This window comes from Crinia signifera, chromosome 5 (genome assembly GCF_055691185.1).
Source record: "Crinia signifera chromosome 5, ASM5569118v1, whole genome shotgun sequence".
Taxonomy (NCBI): Eukaryota; Metazoa; Chordata; class Amphibia; order Anura; family Myobatrachidae; genus Crinia; species Crinia signifera.
In genome coordinates, this window is record NC_139221.1 from 160,911,877 (window position 1) to 160,933,424 (window position 21,548).

The following is a 21,548-nucleotide window of genomic DNA, read 5'->3' on the forward strand; positions in this document are numbered from 1 at the left end:
CTGGGTGCTGTGTCCAGGCTCACCTGAAGATGGTGGGGAGTGCTTTAGAGGCTCCCTGAGAGCCAGCTGGGTGATCCTCTCCGAGTGGGGTGCAGGTACAGGGGTCCGCGCTGTCTGTGGCTCAGGGCCGGGTCCCGGGCCGAAATCTAGGCCGCGGCTTTGGCCTAGCTGCAGGCCGCAACTCTCCGGGGCCTCCAGGGATCTAGCTGCTCCTTGGGCAGCAATCAGCGGCTCAGCGGGGACCCCGGGGGGCAGAGGAGCGTCTGATATATTTAGGAGACGCAGCCCAGTGAGCGGAGGGAGATCGCGTGGGCGGCCGCGGCGTCCGGAAATTGAGGCCGCGGCTCCGGTCGCGATGTAGGCCTCAGCGGGCGGAATGATCTGCGCGGCGGGCGAGTGGTTGCAGCGGTCCCGGGGGTCTCCCAGCTGCTGATCGGAGTGGCAGGGGGAGGCAGGAGCGGGCGAAATATAGGGTTTTCCAACTCAATCTGCCGGAGCTCAGGTATGGTGCGTCCGACCTGGTCTCCGGTTAGGCCACACCCCCCATAATGCACTATTTTAATATGTAAAGTCTTATATCATTATTGTAGTCTGATTAAAAGAATATGTTGTTTGTTGCAACTCTACCATCTACAATGACAGTAAGATAAGTGGCAGAAGAAATATGATAAAATCAAAAATACCATTCTTCCAACATGCAAGAAAGGACTTCAAGATTCCCATCAGCAATTGCCTTAGATAATGTCATATTTCAGCCACTCTGGTACTTATTTGCAAGACAAACTCTACAGAAATGTTGAGGTAAATGGAGATTTCTTGTAAGAACAAAATCACAAGCATTGAAAAAAGAATCATTTTTTGTGAAGACTAATGAGCAACAAAGGAATATGCATCCAAGATGGGTCTTTAAACCTTGGTCCTCAATTATATAAAAACGTTTTAAGGACACTAATCCACAATGTTATCATGATAAATGTCATTTTGTAGCTACTGTGGCAACAATTAACAAGCACAACTCAACAGGACTGTTGTGCAAATCTAGCATCCAGGTGAAGCAAGGCTAAAAGAACCACCCCTAATGCTGAGATGGTTGATATAAATACAAACACCCCAGATGGGACTTGAACCCACAATCCCTGGCTTAGGAGGCCAGTGCCTTATCCATTAGGCCACTGGGGCTTACTGTCTGCTTTGCATTTCATGTTCTTGCTTTACTTTTTCATAATATCCTTACATATAAAAAATGTTCCGAGAGCAGATGATCAATGACTGATGATATCATTAAAAGAAAAAAAAGCTAAATATTCCTGCTCCAGGTGAGGCTTGAACTCACAACCTCGGCATTGCTCAACAGATACTGTCTTATAAGTACCGCGCGCTGACCGATTGCGCCACTGGAGCACACAGTATGCCCCGAAAATTTGGCCTTTCACTGATAAATTTTAACATTAGTTAAAAATGTCAATACACTTATTGTCTCTGTCTCCACAACTTGATTTAATTTCTTTTTGAATTCCACTATTTTACTGCATTCAATACTTCAATAAGGTACTTGATAGAAGTTAAATGCTCAGCATAAAGAAATGATTTGTATCGCGCATTGGTGTTATTGGCTAGATTTATGTATTTGTAGGTGTAATTTGCTAAGAAAATTCATATCTAGGTTTTACTGTATCATTTTATGATATCATAAAAAAAAAAAAAGCTAAATATTCCTGCTCCATTTTCTCAGAATTGGAAAATAATTCATTTAATTTTTTCTAAAATGATGTTAAGATAGTAGATATAAAATGTATCAATTATAGAAAAACGTTTTAAGGACACTAATTCACAATGTTATCATGATAAATGTCAATATTCCTGCTCCAGGTGAGGCTTGAACTCACAACCTCGGCATTGCTCAACAGATGCTGTCTTATAAGTACCGCGCACTGACCGATTGCGCCACTGGAGCACACAGTATGCCCTGAAAATTTGGCCTTTCACTGATATATTTTAACCATCAGTTAAAAATGTCAATACACTTATTGTCTCTGTCTCCCCATCTTGATTTAATTTCTTTTTGAATTCCACTATTTTACTGCATTCAATACTTCAATAAGGTACTTGATAGAAGTTAAATGCTCAGCATAAAGAAATGATTTGTATCGCGCATTGGTGTTATTGGCTAGATTTATGTATTCGTAGGTGTAATTTGCTAAGAAAATTCATATCTAGGTTTTACTGTATCATTTTCTCAAAATTGGAAAATAATTCATTTAATTTTTTCTAAAATGATGTTAAGATAGTAGATATAAAATGTGGCATAAGGAAAACTGACACTAATGTGTCTTATAATGCACTATTTTAATATGTAAAGTCTTATATCATTATTGTAGTCTGATTAAAAGAATATGTTGTTTGTTGCAACTCTACCATCTACAATGACAGTAAGATGAGTGGCAGAAGAAATATGATAAAATCAAAAATACCATTCTTCCAACATGCAAGAAAGGACTTCAAGATTCCCATCAGCAATTGCCTTAGATAATGTCATATTTCAGCCACTCTGGTACTTATTTGCAAGACAAACTCTACAGAAATGTTGAGGTAAATGGAGATTTCGTGTAAGAACAAAATCACAAGCATTGAAAAAAGAATCATTTTTTGTGAAGACTAATGAGCAACAAAGGAATATGCATCCAAGATGGGTCTTTAAACCTTGGTCCTCAATTATATAAAAACGTTTTAAGGACACTAATCCACAATGTTATCATGATAAATGTCATTTTGTAGCTACTGTGGCAACAATTAACAAGCACAACTCAACAGGACTGTTGTGCAAATCCAGCATCCAGGTGAAGCAAGGCTAAAAGAACCACCCCTAATGCTGAGATGGTTGATATAAATACAAACACCCCAGATGGGACTTGAACCCACAATCCCTGGCTTAGGAGGCCAGTGCCTTATCCATTAGGCCACAGGGGCTTACTGTCTGCTTTGCATTTCATGTTCTTGCTTTACTTTTTCATAATATCCTTACATATAAAAAATGTTCCGAGAGCAGATGATCAATGACTGATGATATCATTAAAAGAAAAAAAAGCTAAATATTCCTGCTCCAGGTGAGGCTTGAACTCACAACCTCGGCATTGCTCAACAGATACTGTCTTATAAGTACCGCGCGCTGACCGATTGCGCCACTGGAGCACACAGTATGCCCTGAAAATTTGGCCTTTCACTGATAAATTTTACCATTAGTTAAAAATGTCAATACACTTATTGTCTCTGTCTCCACAACTTGATTTAATTTCTTTTTGAATTCCACTATTTTACTGCATTCAATACTTCAATAAGGTACTTGATAGAAGTTAAATGCTCAGCATAAAGAAATGATTTGTATCGCGCAAATACATGCGAAATGATTTACTGCATTCAATACTTCAATAAGGTACTTGATAGAAGTTAAATGCTCAGCATAAAGAAATGATTTGTATCGCGCATGTATTATGCTGAGCATTTAACTTCTATCAAGTACCTTATTGAAGTATTGAATGCAGTAAAATAGTGGAATTCAAAAAGAAATTAAATCAAGTTGTGGAGACAGAGACAATAAGTGTATTGACATTTTTAACTAATGGTAAAATTTATCAGTGAAAGGCCAAATTTGCGCGATATTGGCTAGATTTATGTATTTGTAGGTGTAATTTGCTAAGAAAATTCATATCTAGGTTTTACTGTATCATTTTATGATATCATTAAAAGAAAAAAAGCTAAATATTCCTGCTCCATTTTCTCAGAATTGGAAAATAATTCATTTAATTTTTTCTAAAATGATGTTAAGATAGTAGATATAAAATGTATCAATTATAGAAAAACGTTTTAAGGACACTAATTCACAATGTTATCATGATAAATGTCAATATTCCTGCTCCAGGTGAGGCTTGAACTCACAACCTCAGCATTGCTCAACAGATACTGTCTTATAGGTACCGCGCGCTGATCGTTTGCGCCACTGGAGCACACAGTATGCCCTGAAAATTTGGCCTTTTACTGATAAATTTTACCATTAGTTAAAAATGTCAATACACTTATTGTCTCTGTCTCCACAACTTGATTTAATTTCTTTTTGAATTACACTATTTTACTGCATTCAATACTTCAATAAGGTACTTGATAGAAGTTAAATGCTCAGCATAAAGAAATGATTTGTATCGCGCATTGGTGTTATTGGCTAGATTTATGTATTTGTAGGTGTAATTTGCTAAGAAAATTCATATCTAGGTTTTACTGTATCATTTTCTCAAAATTGGAAAATAATTCATTTAATTTTTTCTAAAATGATGTTAAGATAGTAGATATAAAATGTGGCATAAGGAAAACTGACACTAATGTGTCTTATAATGCACTTTTTTAATATGTAAAGTCTTATATCATTATTGTCGTCTGATTAAAAGAATATGTTGTTTGTTGCAACTCTACCATCTACAATGACAGTAAGATGAGTGGCAGAAGAAATATGATCAAATCAAAAATACCATTCTTCCAACATGCAAGAAAGGACTTCAAGATTCCCATCAGCAATTGCCTTAGATAATGTCATATTTCAGCCACTCTGGTACTTATTTGCAAGACAAACTCTACAGAAATGTTGAGGTAAATGGAGATTTCTTGTAAGAACAAAATCACAAGCATTGAAAAAAGAATCATTTTTTGTGAAGACTAATGAGCAACAAAGGAATATGCATCCAAGATGGGTCTTTAAACCTTGGTCCTCAATTATAGAAAAACGTTTTAAGGACACTAATCCACAATGTTATCATGATAAATGTCATTTTGTAGCTACTGTGGCAACAATTAACAAGCACAACTCAACAGGACTGTTGTGCAAATCCAGCATCCAGGTGAAGCAAGGCTAAAAGAACCACCCCTAATGCTGAGATGGTTGATATAAATACAAACACCCCAGATGGGACATGAACCCACAATCCCTGGCTTAGGAGGCCAGTGCCTTATCCATTAGGCCACTGGGGCTTACTGTCTGCTTTGCATTTCATGTTCTTTCTTTACTTTTTAATAATATCCTTACATATAAAAAATGTTCCGAGAGCAGATGATTAATGACTGATGATATCATTAAAAGAAAAAAAAGCTAAGTATTCCTGCTCCAAGTGAGGATTGAACTCACAACCTCGGCATTGCTCAACAGATACTGTCTTATAAATACCGCACGCTGACCGATTGCGCCACTGGAGCACACAGTATGCCCTGAAAATTTGGCCTTTCACTGATATATTTTAACCATCAGTTAAAAATGTCAATACACTTATTGTCTCTGTCTCCCCATCTTGATTTAATTTCTTTTTGAATTCCACTATTTTACTGCATTCAATACTTCAATAAGGTACTTGATAGAAGTTAAATGCTCAGCATAAAGAAATGATTTGTATCGCGCATTGGTGTTATTGGCTAGATTTATGTATTCGTAGGTGTAATTTGCTAAGAAAATTCATATCTAGGTTTTACTGTATCATTTTCTCAAAATTGGAAAATAATTCATTTAATTTTTTCTAAAATGATGTTAAGATAGTAGATATAAAATGTGGCATAAGGAAAACTGACACTAATGTGTCTTATAATGCACTATTTTAATATGTAAAGTCTTATATCATTATTGTAGTCTGATTAAAAGAATATGTTGTTTGTTGCAACTCTACCATCTACAATGACAGTAAGATGAGTGGCAGAAGAAATATGATAAAATCAAAAATACCATTCTTCCAACATGCAAGAAAGGACTTCAAGATTCCCATCAGCAATTGCCTTAGATAATGTCATATTTCAGCCACTCTGGTACTTATTTGCAAGACAAACTCTACAGAAATGTTGAGGTAAATGGAGATTTCGTGTAAGAACAAAATCACAAGCATTGAAAAAAGAATCATTTTTTGTGAAGACTAATGAGCAACAAAGGAATATGCATCCAAGATGGGTCTTTAAACCTTGGTCCTCAATTATATAAAAACGTTTTAAGGACACTAATCCACAATGTTATCATGATAAATGTCATTTTGTAGCTACTGTGGCAACAATTAACAAGCACAACTCAACAGGACTGTTGTGCAAATCCAGCATCCAGGTGAAGCAAGGCTAAAAGAACCACCCCTAATGCTGAGATGGTTGATATAAATACAAACACCCCAGATGGGACTTGAACCCACAATCCCTGGCTTAGGAGGCCAGTGCCTTATCCATTAGGCCACAGGGGCTTACTGTCTGCTTTGCATTTCATGTTCTTGCTTTACTTTTTCATAATATCCTTACATATAAAAAATGTTCCGAGAGCAGATGATCAATGACTGATGATATCATTAAAAGAAAAAAAAGCTAAATATTCCTGCTCCAGGTGAGGCTTGAACTCACAACCTCGGCATTGCTCAACAGATACTGTCTTATAAGTACCGCGCGCTGACCGATTGCGCCACTGGAGCACACAGTATGCCCTGAAAATTTGGCCTTTCACTGATAAATTTTACCATTAGTTAAAAATGTCAATACACTTATTGTCTCTGTCTCCACAACTTGATTTAATTTCTTTTTGAATTCCACTATTTTACTGCATTCAATACTTCAATAAGGTACTTGATAGAAGTTAAATGCTCAGCATAAAGAAATGATTTGTATCGCGCAAATACATGCGAAATGATTTACTGCATTCAATACTTCAATAAGGTACTTGATAGAAGTTAAATGCTCAGCATAAAGAAATGATTTGTATCGCGCATGTATTATGCTGAGCATTTAACTTCTATCAAGTACCTTATTGAAGTATTGAATGCAGTAAAATAGTGGAATTCAAAAAGAAATTAAATCAAGTTGTGGAGACAGAGACAATAAGTGTATTGACATTTTTAACTAATGGTAAAATTTATCAGTGAAAGGCCAAATTTGCGCGATATTGGCTAGATTTATGTATTTGTAGGTGTAATTTGCTAAGAAAATTCATATCTAGGTTTTACTGTATCATTTTATGATATCATTAAAAGAAAAAAAGCTAAATATTCCTGCTCCATTTTCTCAGAATTGGAAAATAATTCATTTAATTTTTTCTAAAATGATGTTAAGATAGTAGATATAAAATGTATCAATTATAGAAAAACGTTTTAAGGACACTAATTCACAATGTTATCATGATAAATGTCAATATTCCTGCTCCAGGTGAGGCTTGAACTCACAACCTCAGCATTGCTCAACAGATACTGTCTTATAGGTACCGCGCGCTGATCGTTTGCGCCACTGGAGCACACAGTATGCCCTGAAAATTTGGCCTTTTACTGATAAATTTTACCATTAGTTAAAAATGTCAATACACTTATTGTCTCTGTCTCCACAACTTGATTTAATTTCTTTTTGAATTACACTATTTTACTGCATTCAATACTTCAATAAGGTACTTGATAGAAGTTAAATGCTCAGCATAAAGAAATGATTTGTATCGCGCATTGGTGTTATTGGCTAGATTTATGTATTTGTAGGTGTAATTTGCTAAGAAAATTCATATCTAGGTTTTACTGTATCATTTTCTCAAAATTGGAAAATAATTCATTTAATTTTTTCTAAAATGATGTTAAGATAGTAGATATAAAATGTGGCATAAGGAAAACTGACACTAATGTGTCTTATAATGCACTTTTTTAATATGTAAAGTCTTATATCATTATTGTCGTCTGATTAAAAGAATATGTTGTTTGTTGCAACTCTACCATCTACAATGACAGTAAGATGAGTGGCAGAAGAAATATGATCAAATCAAAAATACCATTCTTCCAACATGCAAGAAAGGACTTCAAGATTCCCATCAGCAATTGCCTTAGATAATGTCATATTTCAGCCACTCTGGTACTTATTTGCAAGACAAACTCTACAGAAATGTTGAGGTAAATGGAGATTTCTTGTAAGAACAAAATCACAAGCATTGAAAAAAGAATCATTTTTTGTGAAGACTAATGAGCAACAAAGGAATATGCATCCAAGATGGGTCTTTAAACCTTGGTCCTCAATTATAGAAAAACGTTTTAAGGACACTAATCCACAATGTTATCATGATAAATGTCATTTTGTAGCTACTGTGGCAACAATTAACAAGCACAACTCAACAGGACTGTTGTGCAAATCCAGCATCCAGGTGAAGCAAGGCTAAAAGAACCACCCCTAATGCTGAGATGGTTGATATAAATACAAACACCCCAGATGGGACATGAACCCACAATCCCTGGCTTAGGAGGCCAGTGCCTTATCCATTAGGCCACTGGGGCTTACTGTCTGCTTTGCATTTCATGTTCTTTCTTTACTTTTTAATAATATCCTTACATATAAAAAATGTTCCGAGAGCAGATGATTAATGACTGATGATATCATTAAAAGAAAAAAAAGCTAAGTATTCCTGCTCCAAGTGAGGATTGAACTCACAACCTCGGCATTGCTCAACAGATACTGTCTTATAAATACCGCACGCTGACCGATTGCGCCACTGGAGCACACAGTATGCCCTGAAAATTTGGCCTTTCACTGATATATTTTAACCATCAGTTAAAAATGTCAATACACTTATTGTCTCTGTCTCCCCATCTTGATTTAATTTCTTTTTGAATTCCACTATTTTACTGCATTCAATACTTCAATAAGGTACTTGATAGAAGTTAAATGCTCAGCATAAAGAAATGATTTGTATCGCGCATTGGTGTTATTGGCTAGATTTATGTATTCGTAGGTGTAATTTGCTAAGAAAATTCATATCTAGGTTTTACTGTATCATTTTCTCAAAATTGGAAAATAATTCATTTAATTTTTTCTAAAATGATGTTAAGATAGTAGATATAAAATGTGGCATAAGGAAAACTGACTCTAATGTGTCTTATAATGCACTATTTTAATATGTAAAGTCTTATATCATTATTGTAGTCTGATTAAAAGAATATGTTGTTTGTTGCAACTCTACCATCTACAATGACAGTAAGATGAGTGGCAGAAGAAATATGATAAAATCAAAAATACCATTCTTCCAACATGCAAGAAAGGACTTCAAGATTCCCATCAGCAATTGCCTTAGATAATGTCATATTTCAGCCACTCTGGTACTTATTTGCAAGACAAACTCTACAGAAATGTTGAGGTAAATGGAGATTTCTTGTAAGAACAAAATCACAAGCATTGAAAAAAGAATCATTTTTTGTGAAGACTAATGAGCAACAAAGGAATATGCATCCAAGATGGGTCTTTAAACCTTGGTCCTCAATTATATAAAAACGTTTTAAGGACACTAATCCACAATGTTATCATGATAAATGTCATTTTGTAGCTACTGTGGCAACAATTAACAAGCACAACTCAACAGGACTGTTGTGCAAATCCAGCATCCAGGTGAAGCAAGGCTAAAAGAACCACCCCTAATGCTGAGATGGTTGATATAAATACAAACACCCCAGATGGGACTTGAACCCACAATCCCTGGCTTAGGAGGCCAGTGCCTTATCCATTAGGCCACTGGGGCTTACTGTCTGCTTTGCATTTCATGTTCTTGCTTTACTTTTTTATAATATCCTTACATATAAAAAATGTTCCGAGAGCAGATGATCAATGACTGATGATATAATTAAAAGAAAAAAAAGCTAAATATTCCTGCTCCAGGTGAGGCTTGAACTCACAACCTCGGCATTGCTCAACAGATACTGTCTTATAAGTACCGCGCGCTGACCGATGGCGCAACTGGAGCACACAGTATGCCCTGAAAATTTGGCCTTTCACTGATAAATTTTACCATTAGTTAAAAATGTCAATACACTTATTGTCTCTGTCTCCACAACTTGATTTAATTTCTTTTTGAATTCCACTATTTTACTGCATTCAATACTTCAATAAGGTACTTGATAGAAGTTAAATGCTCAGCATAAAGAAATGATTTGTATCGCGCATTGGTGTTATTGGCTAGATTTATGTATTTGTAGGTGTAATTTGCTAAGAAAATTCATATCTAGGTTTTACTGTACCATTTTATGATATCATTAAAAGAAAAAAAGCTAAATATTCCTGCTCCATTTTCTCAAAATTGGAAAATAATTCATTTAATTTGTTCTAAAATGATGTTAAGATAGTAGATATAAAATGTATCAATTATAGAAAAACGTTTTAAGGACACTAATTCACAATGTTATAATGATAAATGTCAATATTCCTGCTCCAGGTGAGGTTTGAACTCACAACCTCGGCATTGCTCAACAGATACTGTCTTATAAGTACCGCGCGCTGACCGATTGCGCCACTGGAGCACACAGTATGCCCTGAAAATTTGGCCTTTCACTGATAAATTTTACCATTAGTTAAAAATGTCAATACACTTATTGTCTCTGTCTCCACAATTTGATTTAATTTCTTTTTGAATTCCACTATTTTACTGCATTCAATACTTCAATAAGGTACTTGATAGAAGTTAAATGCTCAGCATAAAGAAATGATTTGTATCGCGCATTGGTGTTATTGGCTAGATTTATGTATTCGTAGGTGTAATTTGCTAAGAAAATTCATATCTAGGTTTTACTGTATCATTTTCTCAAAATTGGAAAATAATTCATTTAATTTTTTCTAAAATGATGTTAAGATAGTAGATATAAAATGTGGCATAAGGAAAACTGACACTAATGTGTCTTATAATGCACTATTTTAATATGTAAAGTCTTATATCATTATTGTAGTCTGATTAAAAGAATATGTTGTTTGTTGCAACTCTACCATCTACAATGACAGTAAGAGGAGTGGCAGAAGAAATATGATAAAATCAAAAATACCATTCTTCCAACATGCAGGAAAGGACGTCAAGATTCCCATCAGCAATTGCCTTAGATAATGTCATATTTCAGCCACTCTGGTACTTATTTGCAAGACAAACTCTACAGAAATGTTGAGGTAAATGGAGATTTCTTGTAAGAACAAAATCACAAGCATTGAAAAAAGAATCATTTTTTGTGAAGACTAAAGAGCAACAAAGGAATATGCATCCAAGATGGGTCTTTAAACCTTGGTCCTCAATTATAGAAAAACGTTTTAAGGACACTAATCCACAATGTTATCATGATAAATGTCATTTTGTAGCTACTGTGGCAACAATTAACAAGCACAACTCAACAGGACTGTTGTGCAAATCCAGCATTCAGGTGAAGCAAGGCTAAAAGAACCACCCCTAATGCTGAGATGGTTGATATAAATACAAACACCCCAGATGGGACTTGAACCCACAATCCCTGGCTTAGGAGGCCAGTGCCTTATCCATTAGGCCACTGGGGCTTAGTGTCTGCTTTGCATTTCATGTTCTTGCTTTACTTTTTTATAACATCCTTACATATAAAAAATGTTCCGAGAGCAGATGATCAATGACTGATGATATCATTAAAAGAAAAAAAAGCTAAATATTCCTGCTCCAAGTGAGGCTTGAACTCACAACCTCGGCATTGCTCAACAGATACTGTCTTATAAATACCGCGCGCTGACCGATTGCGCCACTGAAGCACGCAGTATGCCCTGAAAATTTGGCCTTTCACTGATATATTTTAACCATCAGTTAAAAATGTCAATACACTTATTGTCTCTGTCTCCCCATCTTGATTTAATTTCTTTTTGAATTCCACTATTTTACTGCATTCAATACTTCAATAAGGTACTTGATAGAAGTTAAATGCTCAGCATAAAGAAATTATTTGTATCGCGCATTGGTGTTATTGGCTAGATTTATGTATTCGTAGGTGTAATTTGCTAAGAAAATTCATATCTAGGTTTTACTGTATCATTTTCTCAAAATTGGAAAATAATTCATTTAATTTTTTCTAAAATGATGTTAAGATAGTAGATATAAAATATGGCATAAGGAAAACTGACACTAATGTGTCTTATAATGCACTATTTTAATATGTAAAGTCTTATATCATTATTGTAGTCTGATTAAAAGAATATGTTGTTTGTTGCAACTCTACCATCTACAATGACAGTAAGATGAGTGGCAGAAGAAATATGATAAAATCAAAAATACCATTCTTCCAACATGCAGGAAAGGACTTCAATATTCCCATCAGCAATTGCCTTAGATAATGTCATATTTCAGCCACTCTGGTACTTATTTGCAAGACAAACTCTACAGAAATGTTGAGGTAAATGGAGATTTCTTGTAAGAACAAAATCACAAGCATTGAAAAAAGAATCATTTTTTGTGAAGACTAATGAGCAACAAAGGAATATGCATCCAAGATGGGTCTTTAAACCTTGGTCCTCAATTATAGAAAAACGTTTTAAGGACACTAATCCACAATGTTATCATGATAAATGTCATTTTGTAGCTACTGTGGCAACAATTAACAAGCACAACTCAACAGGACTGTTGTGCAAATCCAGCATCCAGGTGAAGCAAGGCTAAAAGAACCACCCCTAATGCTGAGATGGTTGATATAAATACAAACACCCCAGATGGGACTTGAACCCACAATCCCTGGCTTAGGAGGCCAGTGCCTTATCCATTAGGCCACTGGGGCTTACTGTCTGCTTTGCATTTCATGCTCTTGCTTTACTTTTTCATAATATCCTTACATATAAAAAATGTTCCGAGAGCAGATGATCAATGACTGATGATATCATTAAAAGAAAAAAAAGCTAAATATTCCTGCTCCAAGTGAGGCTTGAACTCACAACCTCGGCATTGCTCAACAGATACTGTCTTATAAATACCGCGCGCTGACCGATTGCGCCACTGAAGCACACAGTATGCCCTGAAAATTTGGCCTTTCACTGATATATTTTAACCATCAGTTAAAAATGTCAATACACTTATTGTCTCTGTCTCCCCATCTTGATTTAATTTCTTTTTGAATTCCACTATTTTACTGCATTCAATACTTCAATAAGGTACTTGATAGAAGTTAAATGCTCAGCATAAAGAAATGATTTGTATCGCGCATTGGTGTTATTGGCTAGATTTATGTATTCGTAGGTGTAATTTGCTAAGAAAATTCATATCTAGGTTTTACTGTATCATTTTCTCAAAATTGGAAAATAATTCATTTAATTTTTTTCTAAAATGATGTTAAGATAGTAGATATAAAATGTGGCATAAGGAAAACTGACACTAATGTGTCTTATAATGCACTATTTTAATATGTAAAGTCTTATATCATTATTGTAGTCTGATTAAAAGAATATGTTGTTTGTTGCAACTCTACCATCTACAATGACAGTAAGAGGAGTGGCAGAAGAAATATGATAAAATCAAAAATACCATTCTTCCAACATGCAAGAAAGGACTTCAAGATTCCCATCAGCAATTGCCTTAGATAATGTCATATTTCAGCCACTCTGGTACTTATTTGCAAGACAAACTCTACAGAAATGTTGAGGTAAATGGAGATTTCTTGTAAGAACAAAATCACAAGCATTGAAAAAAGAATCATTTTTTATGAAGACTTATGAGCAACAAAGGAATATGCATCCAAGATGGGTCTTTAAACCTTGGTCCTCAATTATATAAAAACGTTTTAAGGACACTAATCCACAATGTTATCATGATAAATGTCATTTTGTAGCTACTGTTGCAACAATTAACAAGCACAACTCAACAGGACTGTTGTGCAAATCCAGCATCCAGGTGAAGCAAGGCTAAAAGAACCACCCCTAATGCTGAGATGGTTGATATAAATACAAACACCCCAGATGGGACTTGAAGACACAATCCCTGGCTTAGGAGGCCAGTGCCATATCCATTAGGCCACTGGGGCTTCCTGCTTGCTTTGCATTTCATGTTCTTGCTCTACTTTTTCATAATATCCTTACATATAAAAAATGTTCCGAGAGCAGATGATCAATGACTGATGATATCATTAAAAGAAAAAAAAGCTAAATATTCCTGCTCCAGGTGAGGCTTGAACTCACAACCTCAGCATTGCTCAACAGATACGGCGTTATAAGTACCGCGCGCTGACCGATTGCGCCACTGGAGCACACAGTATGCCCTGAAAATTTGGCCTTTCACTGATAAATTTTACCATTAGTTAAAAATGTCAATACACTTATTGTCTCTGTCTCCACAATTTGATTTAATTTCTTTTTGAATTCCACTATTTTACTGCATTCAATACTTCAATAAGGTACTTGATAGAAGTTAAATGCTCAGCATAAAGAAATGATTTGTATCGCGCATTGGTGTTATTGGCTAGATTTATGTATTCGTAGGTGTAATTTGCTAAGAAAATTCATATCTAGGTTTTACTGTATCATTTTCTCAAAATTGGAAAATAATTCATTTAATTTTTTCTAAAATGATGTTAAGATAGTAGATATAAAATGTGGCATAAGGAAAACTGACACTAATGTGTCTTATAATGCACTATTTTAATATGTAAAGTCTTATATCATTATTGTAGTCTGATTAAAAGAATATGTTGTTTGTTGCAACTCTACAATCTACAATGACAGTAAGATGAGTGGCAGAAGAAATATGATAAAATCAAAAATACCATTCTTCCAACATGCGAGAAAGGACGTCAAGATTCCCATCAGCAATTGCCTTAGATAATGTCATATTTCAGCCACTCTGGTACTTATTTGCAAGACAAACTCTACAGAAATGTTGAGGTAAATGGAGATTTCTTGTAAGAACAAAATCACAAGCATTGAAAAAAGAATCATTTTTTGTGAAGACTAATGAGCAACAAAGGAATATGCATCCAAGATGGGTCTTTAAACCTTGGTCCTCAATTATAGAAAAACGTTTTAAGGACACTAATTCACAATGTTATCATGATAAATGTCATTTTGTAGCTACTGTGGCAACAATTAACAAGCACAACTCAACAGGAATGTTGTGCAAATCCAGCATCCAGGTGAAGCAAGGCTAAAAGAACCACCCCTAATGCTGAGATGGTTGATATAAATACAAATACCCCAGATTGGACTTGAACCCACAATCACAGGCTTAGGAAGCCAGTGCCTTACCCATTAGGCCACTGGGGCTTACTGTCTGCTTTGCATTTCATGTTCTTGCTTTACTTTTTCATAATATCCTTACATATAAAAAATGTTCCGAGAGCAGATGATCAATGACTGATGATATCAATAAAAGAAAAAAAAGCTAAATATTCCTGCTCCAAGTGAGGATTGAACTCACAACCTCGGCATTGCTCAACAGATACTGTCTTATAAGTACCGCGCGCTGACCGATTGCGCCACTGGAGCACACAGTATGCCCTGAAAATTTGGCCTTTCACTGATATATTTTAACCATCAGTTAAAAATGTCAATACACTTATTGTCTCTGTCTCCCCATCTTGATTTAATTTGTTTTTGAATTCCACTATTTTACTGCATTCAATACTTCAATAAGGTACTTGATAGAAGTTAAATGCTCAGCATAAAGAAATGATTTGTATCGCGCATTGGTGTTATTGGCTAGATTTATGTATTCGTAGGTGTAATTTGCTAAGAAAATTCATATCTAGGTTTTACTGTATCTTTTTTTCAAAATTGGAAAATAATTCATTTAATTTTTTCTAAAATAATGTTAAGATAGTAGATATAAAATATGGCATAAGGAAAACTGACACTAATGTGTCTTATAATGCACTATTTTAATATGTAAAGTCTTATATCATTATTGTAGTCTGATTAAAAGAATATGTTGTTTGTTGCAACTCTACCATCTACAATGACAGTAAGATGAGTGGCAGAAGAAATATGATAAAATCAAAAATACCATTCTTCCAACATGCAGTAAAGGACTTCAAGATTCCCATCAGCAATTGCCTTAGATCAGGCTTGTCCAACCTGCGGCCCTCCAGATGTGCTAAAACTACACATCCCAGCATGCATTGCCATCATTCTAGCATTCCCTAATAGCCAAATTGTGGCAAGGCATGCTGGGATGTGTATTTTTAGCACATCTGGAGGGCCGCAGGTTGGACAAGCCTGCCTTAGATAATGTCATATTTCAGCCACTCTGGTACTTATTTGCAAGACAAACTCTACAGAAATGTTGAGGTAAATGGAGATTTCTTGTAAAAACAAAATCACAAGCATTGAAAAAAGAATCATTTTTTGTGAAGACTAATGAGCAACAAAGGAATATGCATCCAAGATGGGTCTTTAAACCTTGGTCCTCAATTATAGAAAAACGTTTTAAGGACACTAATCCACAATGTTATCATGATAAATGTCATTTTGTAGCTACTGTGGCAACAATTAACAAGCACAACTCAACAGGACTGTTGTGCAAATCCAGCATCCAGGTGAAGCAAGGCTAAAAGAACCACTCCTAATGCTGAGATGGTTGATATAAATACAAACACCCCAGATGGGACTTGAACCCACAATCCCTGGCTTAAGAGGCCAGTGCCTTATCCATTAGGCCACTGGGGCTTACTGTCTGCTTTGCATTTCATGTTCTTGCTTTACTTTTTTATAATATCCTTACATATAAAAAATGTTCCGAGAGCAGATGATCAATGACTGATGATATCATTAAAAGAAAAAAAAGCTAAATATTCCTGCTCCAAGTGAGGCTTGAACTCACAACCTCGGCATTGCTCCACAGATACTGTCTTATAAATACCGCGCGCTGACCGATTGCGCCACTGAAGCACACAGTATGCCCTGAAAATTTGGCCTTTCACTGATATATTTTAACCATCAGTTAAAAATGTCAATACACTTATTGTCTCTGTCTCCCCATCTTGATTTAATTTCTTTTTGAATTCCACTATTTTACTGCATTCAATACTTCAATAAGGTACTTGATAGAAGTTAAATGCTCAGCATAAAGAAATGATTTGTATTGCGCATTGGTGTTATTGGCTAGATTTATGTATTCGTAGGTGTAATTTGCTAAGGAAATTCATATCTAGGTTTTACTGTATCATTTTCTCAAAATTGGAAAATAATTCATTTAATTTTTTCTAAAATGATGTTAAGATAGTAGATATAAAATGTGGCATAAGGAAAACTGACACTAATGTGTCTTATAATGCACTATTTTAATATGTAATGTCTTATATCATTATTGTAGTCTGATTAAAAGAATATGTTGTTTGTTGCAACTCTACCATCTACAATGACAGTAAGATGAGTGGCAGAAGAAATATGATAAAATAAAAAATGCCATTCTTCCAACATGCAAGAAAGGACTTCAAGATTCCCATCAGCAATTGCCTTAGATAATGTCATATTTCAGCCACTCTGGTACTTATTTGCAAGACAAACTCTACAGAAATGTTGAGGTAAATGGAGATTTCTTGTAAGAACAAAATCACAAGCATTGAAAAAAGAATCATTTTTTTCTGAAGACTAATGAGCAACAAAGGAATATGCATCCAAGATGAGTCTTTAAACCTTGGTCCTCAATTATAGAAAAATGTTTTAAGGACACTAATCCACAATGTTATCATGATAAATGTCATTTTGTAGCTACTGTGGCAACAATTAACAAGCACAACTCAACAGGACTGTTGTGCAAATCCAGCATCCATGTGAAGCAAGGCTAAAAGAACCACCCCTAATGCTGAGATGGTTGATATAAATACAAACACCCCAGATGGGACTTGAACCCACAATCCCTGGCTTAGGAGGCCAGTGCCTTATCCATTAGGCCACTGGGGCTTACTGTCTGCTTTGCATTTCATGTTCTTGCTTTACTTTTTCATAATATCCTTACATATAAAAAATGTTCCGAGAGCAGATGATCAATGACTGATGATATCATTAAAAGAAAAAAAAGCTAAATATTCCTGCTCCAGGTGAGGCTTGAACTCACAACCTCGGCATTGCTCAACAGATACTGTCTTATAAGGTAAATGTTGAGGTAAATGGAGATTTCTTGTACGAACAAAATCACAAGCATTGAAAAAAGAATCATTTTTTTGTGAATACTAATGAGCAACAAAGGAATATGCATCCAAGATGGGTCTTTAAACCTTGGTCCTCAATTATATAAAAACGTTTTAAGGACACTAATCCACAATGTTATCATGATAAATGTCATTTTGTAGCTACTGTGGCAACAATTAACAAGCACAACTCAACAGGACTGTTGTGCAAATCCAGCATCCAGGTGAAGCAAGGCTAAAAGAACCACCCCTAATGCTGAGATAGTTGATATAAATACAAACACCCCAGATGGGACTTGAACCCACAATCCCTGGCTTAGGAGGCTTCCTGTCTGCTTTGCATTTCATGTTCTTGCTTTACTTTTTTATAATATCCTTACATATAAAAAATGTTCCGAGAGCAGATGATCAATGACTGATGATATCATTAAAAGAAAAAAAAGCTAAATATTCCTGCTCCAGGTGAGGCTTGAACTCACAACCTCGGCATTGCTCAACAGATACTGTCTTATAAGGTAAATGTTGAGGTAAATGGAGATTTCTTGTAAGAACAAAATCACAAGCATTGAAAAAAGAATCATTTTTTTGTGAAGACTAATGAGCAACAAAGGAATATGCATCCAAGATGGGTCTTTAAACCTTGGTCCTCAATTATATAAAAACGTTTTAAGGACACTAATCCACAATGTTATCATGATAAATGTCATTTTGTAGCTACTGTGGCAACAATTAACAAGCACAACTCAACAGGACTGTTGTGCAAATCCAGCATCCAGGTGAAGCAAGGCTAAAAGAACCACCCCTAATGCTGAGATAGTTGATATAAATACAAATACCCCAGATGGGACTTGAACCCACAATCACTGCCTTATGAGGCTTCCTGTCTGCTTTGCATTTCATGTTCTTGCTTTACTTTTTTATAATATCCTTACATATAAAAAATGTTCCGAGAGCAGATGATCAATGACTGATGATATCATTAAAAGAAAAAAAGCTAAATATTCCTGCTCCAAGTGAGGCTTGAACTCACAACCTCGGCATTGCTCCACAGATACTGTCTTATAAATACCGCGCGCTGACCGATTGCGCCACTGAAGCACACAGTATGCCCTGAAAATTTGGCCTTTCACTGATATATTTTAACCATCAGTTAAAAATGTCAATACACTTATTGTCTCTGTCTCCCCATCTTGATTTAATTTCTTTTTGAATTCCACTATTTTACTGCATTCAATACTTCAATAAGGTACTTGATAGAAGTTAAATGCTCAGCATAAAGAAATGATTTGTATTGCGCATTGGTGTTATTGGCTAGATTTATGTATTCGTAGGTGTAATTTGCTAAGGAAATTCATATCTAGGTTTTACTGTATCATTTTCTCAAAATTGGAAAATAATTCATTTAATTTTTTCTAAAATGATGTTAAGATAGTAGATATAAAATGTGGCATAAGGAAAACTGACACTAATGTGTCTTATAATGCACTATTTTAATATGTAATGTCTTATATCATTATTGTAGTCTGATTAAAAGAATATGTTGTTTGTTGCAACTCTACCATCTACAATGACAGTAAGATGAGTGGCAGAAGAAATATGATAAAATAAAAAATGCCATTCTTCCAACATGCAAGAAAGGACTTCAAGATTCCCATCAGCAATTGCCTTAGATAATGTCATATTTCAGCCACTCTGGTACTTATTTGCAAGACAAACTCTACAGAAATGTTGAGGTAAATGGAGATTTCTTGTAAGAACAAAATCACAAGCATTGAAAAAAGAATCATTTTTTTCTGAAGACTAATGAGCAACAAAGGAATATGCATCCAAGATGAGTCTTTAAACCTTGGTCCTCAATTATAGAAAAATGTTTTAAGGACACTAATCCACAATGTTATCATGATAAATGTCATTTTGTAGCTACTGTGGCAACAATTAACAAGCACAACTCAACAGGACTGTTGTGCAAATCCAGCATCCATGTGAAGCAAGGCTAAAAGAACCACCCCTAATGCTGAGATGGTTGATATAAATACAAACACCCCAGATGGGACTTGAACCCACAATCCCTGGCTTAGGAGGCCAGTGCCTTATCCATTAGGCCACTGGGGCTTACTGTCTGCTTTGCATTTCATGTTCTTGCTTTACTTTTTCATAATATCCTTACATATATAAGAAATGTTCCGAGAGCAGATGATCAATGACTGATGATATCATTAAAAGAAAAAAAAGCTTAATATTCCTGCTCCAGGTGAGGCTTGAACTCACAACCTCGGCATTGCTCAACAGATACTGTCCTATAAATACCGCGCGCTGACCGATTGCGCCACTGGAGCACACAGTATGCCCTGAAAATTTGGCCTTTCACTGATAAATTTTACCATTAGTTAAAAATGTCAATACACTTATTGTCTCTGTCTCCACAACTTGATTTAATTTCTTTTTGAATTCCACTATTTTACTGCATTCAATACTTCAATAAAGGTACTTGATAGAAGTTAAATGCTCAGCATAAAGAAATGATTTGTATCGCGCATTGGTGTTATTGGCTAGATTTATGTATTCGTAGGTGTAATTTGCTAAGAAAATTCATATCTAGGTTTTACTGTATCATTTTCTCAAAATTGGAAAATAATTCATTTAATTTTTTCTAAAATGATGTTAAGATAGTAGATATAGAATGTGGCATAAGGAAAACTGACACTAATGTGTCTTATAATGCACTATTTTAAAATGTAAAGTCTTATATTATTATTCTAGTCTGATTAAAAGAATATGTTGTTTGTTGCAACTCTACCATCTACAATGACAGTAAGATGAGTGGCAGAAGAAATATGATAAAATCAAAAATACCATTCTTCCAACATGCAAGAAAGGACTTCAAGATTCCCATCAGCAATTGCCTTAGATAATGTCATATTTCAGCCACTCTGGTACTTATTTGCAAGACAAACTCTACAGAAATGTTGAGGTAAATGGAGATTTCCTGTAAGAACAAAATCACAAGCATTGAAAAAAGAATCATTTTTTTCTGAAGACTAATGAGCAACAAAGGAATATGCATCCAAGATGAGTCTTTAAACCTTGGTCCTCAATTATAGAAAAACGTTTTAAGGACACTAATCCACAATGTTATCATGATAAATGTCATTTTGTAGCTACTGTGGCAACAATTAACAAGCACAACTCAACAGGACTGTTGTGCAAATCCAGCATCCAGGTGAAGCAAGGCTAAAAGAACCACCCCTAATGCTGAGATGGTTGATATAAATACAAATACCCCAGATTGGACTTGAACCCACAATCCCTGGCTTAGGAGGCTAGTGCCTTATCCATTAGGCCACTGGGGCTTATTGTCTACTTTGCATTTCATGTTCTTGGTTTACTTTTTCATAATATCCTTACATATATAAAAAATGTTCCAACAGCAGATGATCAATGACTGATGATATCATTAAAAGAAAAAAAAGCTAAATATTCCTGCGCCAGGTGAGGTTTGAACTCACAACCTCGGCATTGCTCAACAGATACTGTCTTATAAGTACCGCGCGCTGATCGATTGCGCCACTGGAGCACACAGTATACCCTGAAAATTTGGCCTTTCACTGATAAATTTTACCATTAGTTAAAAATGTCAATACACTTATTGTCTCTGTCTCCCCA

At 35.3% G+C, this 21,548-nt stretch overlaps 26 non-coding genes across 26 annotated transcripts; all 26 read right to left on the minus strand.

The window, feature by feature from the left end:
* Positions 1 to 1,106: 1,106 nt before the first annotated feature.
* On the minus strand, positions 1,107 to 1,179 carry TRNAR-CCU (transfer RNA arginine (anticodon CCU)). The gene has a single exon. It is a non-coding gene; the product is annotated as a tRNA-Arg (tRNA).
* Positions 1,180 to 1,308: 129 nt separating this feature from the next.
* TRNAI-UAU (transfer RNA isoleucine (anticodon UAU)) lies at positions 1,309 to 1,401 on the minus strand. The gene is given in 2 exon segments: positions 1,309 to 1,344; positions 1,364 to 1,401. It is a non-coding gene; the product is annotated as a tRNA-Ile (tRNA).
* A 460-nt stretch (positions 1,402 to 1,861) lies between these two features.
* On the minus strand, positions 1,862 to 1,954 carry TRNAI-UAU (transfer RNA isoleucine (anticodon UAU)). The gene is given in 2 exon segments: positions 1,862 to 1,897; positions 1,917 to 1,954. It is a non-coding gene; the product is annotated as a tRNA-Ile (tRNA).
* A 940-nt stretch (positions 1,955 to 2,894) lies between these two features.
* TRNAR-CCU (transfer RNA arginine (anticodon CCU)) lies at positions 2,895 to 2,967 on the minus strand. The gene has a single exon. It is a non-coding gene; the product is annotated as a tRNA-Arg (tRNA).
* A 129-nt stretch (positions 2,968 to 3,096) lies between these two features.
* Positions 3,097 to 3,189, minus strand: TRNAI-UAU (transfer RNA isoleucine (anticodon UAU)). Its single transcript is given in 2 exon segments — positions 3,097 to 3,132; positions 3,152 to 3,189. It is a non-coding gene; the product is annotated as a tRNA-Ile (tRNA).
* Positions 3,190 to 4,940: 1,751 nt separating this feature from the next.
* On the minus strand, positions 4,941 to 5,013 carry TRNAR-CCU (transfer RNA arginine (anticodon CCU)). Its single transcript has one exon. It is a non-coding gene; the product is annotated as a tRNA-Arg (tRNA).
* Positions 5,014 to 5,142: 129 nt separating this feature from the next.
* Positions 5,143 to 5,235, minus strand: TRNAI-UAU (transfer RNA isoleucine (anticodon UAU)). The gene is given in 2 exon segments: positions 5,143 to 5,178; positions 5,198 to 5,235. It is a non-coding gene; the product is annotated as a tRNA-Ile (tRNA).
* A 940-nt stretch (positions 5,236 to 6,175) lies between these two features.
* TRNAR-CCU (transfer RNA arginine (anticodon CCU)) lies at positions 6,176 to 6,248 on the minus strand. Its single transcript has one exon. It is a non-coding gene; the product is annotated as a tRNA-Arg (tRNA).
* A 129-nt stretch (positions 6,249 to 6,377) lies between these two features.
* On the minus strand, positions 6,378 to 6,470 carry TRNAI-UAU (transfer RNA isoleucine (anticodon UAU)). The gene is given in 2 exon segments: positions 6,378 to 6,413; positions 6,433 to 6,470. It is a non-coding gene; the product is annotated as a tRNA-Ile (tRNA).
* A 1,751-nt stretch (positions 6,471 to 8,221) lies between these two features.
* On the minus strand, positions 8,222 to 8,294 carry TRNAR-CCU (transfer RNA arginine (anticodon CCU)). The gene has a single exon. It is a non-coding gene; the product is annotated as a tRNA-Arg (tRNA).
* A 129-nt stretch (positions 8,295 to 8,423) lies between these two features.
* TRNAI-UAU (transfer RNA isoleucine (anticodon UAU)) lies at positions 8,424 to 8,516 on the minus strand. The gene is given in 2 exon segments: positions 8,424 to 8,459; positions 8,479 to 8,516. It is a non-coding gene; the product is annotated as a tRNA-Ile (tRNA).
* A 940-nt stretch (positions 8,517 to 9,456) lies between these two features.
* TRNAR-CCU (transfer RNA arginine (anticodon CCU)) lies at positions 9,457 to 9,529 on the minus strand. Its single transcript has one exon. It is a non-coding gene; the product is annotated as a tRNA-Arg (tRNA).
* A 129-nt stretch (positions 9,530 to 9,658) lies between these two features.
* TRNAI-UAU (transfer RNA isoleucine (anticodon UAU)) lies at positions 9,659 to 9,751 on the minus strand. The gene is given in 2 exon segments: positions 9,659 to 9,694; positions 9,714 to 9,751. It is a non-coding gene; the product is annotated as a tRNA-Ile (tRNA).
* A 460-nt stretch (positions 9,752 to 10,211) lies between these two features.
* Positions 10,212 to 10,304, minus strand: TRNAI-UAU (transfer RNA isoleucine (anticodon UAU)). The gene is given in 2 exon segments: positions 10,212 to 10,247; positions 10,267 to 10,304. It is a non-coding gene; the product is annotated as a tRNA-Ile (tRNA).
* Positions 10,305 to 11,243: 939 nt separating this feature from the next.
* TRNAR-CCU (transfer RNA arginine (anticodon CCU)) lies at positions 11,244 to 11,316 on the minus strand. The gene has a single exon. It is a non-coding gene; the product is annotated as a tRNA-Arg (tRNA).
* Positions 11,317 to 11,445: 129 nt separating this feature from the next.
* Positions 11,446 to 11,538, minus strand: TRNAI-UAU (transfer RNA isoleucine (anticodon UAU)). The gene is given in 2 exon segments: positions 11,446 to 11,481; positions 11,501 to 11,538. It is a non-coding gene; the product is annotated as a tRNA-Ile (tRNA).
* Positions 11,539 to 12,478: 940 nt separating this feature from the next.
* TRNAR-CCU (transfer RNA arginine (anticodon CCU)) lies at positions 12,479 to 12,551 on the minus strand. Its single transcript has one exon. It is a non-coding gene; the product is annotated as a tRNA-Arg (tRNA).
* Positions 12,552 to 12,680: 129 nt separating this feature from the next.
* Positions 12,681 to 12,773, minus strand: TRNAI-UAU (transfer RNA isoleucine (anticodon UAU)). The gene is given in 2 exon segments: positions 12,681 to 12,716; positions 12,736 to 12,773. It is a non-coding gene; the product is annotated as a tRNA-Ile (tRNA).
* Positions 12,774 to 13,916: 1,143 nt separating this feature from the next.
* On the minus strand, positions 13,917 to 14,009 carry TRNAI-UAU (transfer RNA isoleucine (anticodon UAU)). The gene is given in 2 exon segments: positions 13,917 to 13,952; positions 13,972 to 14,009. It is a non-coding gene; the product is annotated as a tRNA-Ile (tRNA).
* Positions 14,010 to 15,150: 1,141 nt separating this feature from the next.
* TRNAI-UAU (transfer RNA isoleucine (anticodon UAU)) lies at positions 15,151 to 15,243 on the minus strand. The gene is given in 2 exon segments: positions 15,151 to 15,186; positions 15,206 to 15,243. It is a non-coding gene; the product is annotated as a tRNA-Ile (tRNA).
* Positions 15,244 to 16,551: 1,308 nt separating this feature from the next.
* On the minus strand, positions 16,552 to 16,644 carry TRNAI-UAU (transfer RNA isoleucine (anticodon UAU)). The gene is given in 2 exon segments: positions 16,552 to 16,587; positions 16,607 to 16,644. It is a non-coding gene; the product is annotated as a tRNA-Ile (tRNA).
* Positions 16,645 to 17,585: 941 nt separating this feature from the next.
* On the minus strand, positions 17,586 to 17,658 carry TRNAR-CCU (transfer RNA arginine (anticodon CCU)). The gene has a single exon. It is a non-coding gene; the product is annotated as a tRNA-Arg (tRNA).
* A 1,232-nt stretch (positions 17,659 to 18,890) lies between these two features.
* Positions 18,891 to 18,983, minus strand: TRNAI-UAU (transfer RNA isoleucine (anticodon UAU)). The gene is given in 2 exon segments: positions 18,891 to 18,926; positions 18,946 to 18,983. It is a non-coding gene; the product is annotated as a tRNA-Ile (tRNA).
* Positions 18,984 to 19,924: 941 nt separating this feature from the next.
* Positions 19,925 to 19,997, minus strand: TRNAR-CCU (transfer RNA arginine (anticodon CCU)). Its single transcript has one exon. It is a non-coding gene; the product is annotated as a tRNA-Arg (tRNA).
* A 131-nt stretch (positions 19,998 to 20,128) lies between these two features.
* On the minus strand, positions 20,129 to 20,221 carry TRNAI-UAU (transfer RNA isoleucine (anticodon UAU)). The gene is given in 2 exon segments: positions 20,129 to 20,164; positions 20,184 to 20,221. It is a non-coding gene; the product is annotated as a tRNA-Ile (tRNA).
* Positions 20,222 to 21,366: 1,145 nt separating this feature from the next.
* TRNAI-UAU (transfer RNA isoleucine (anticodon UAU)) lies at positions 21,367 to 21,459 on the minus strand. The gene is given in 2 exon segments: positions 21,367 to 21,402; positions 21,422 to 21,459. It is a non-coding gene; the product is annotated as a tRNA-Ile (tRNA).
* Positions 21,460 to 21,548: the final 89 nt, after the last annotated feature.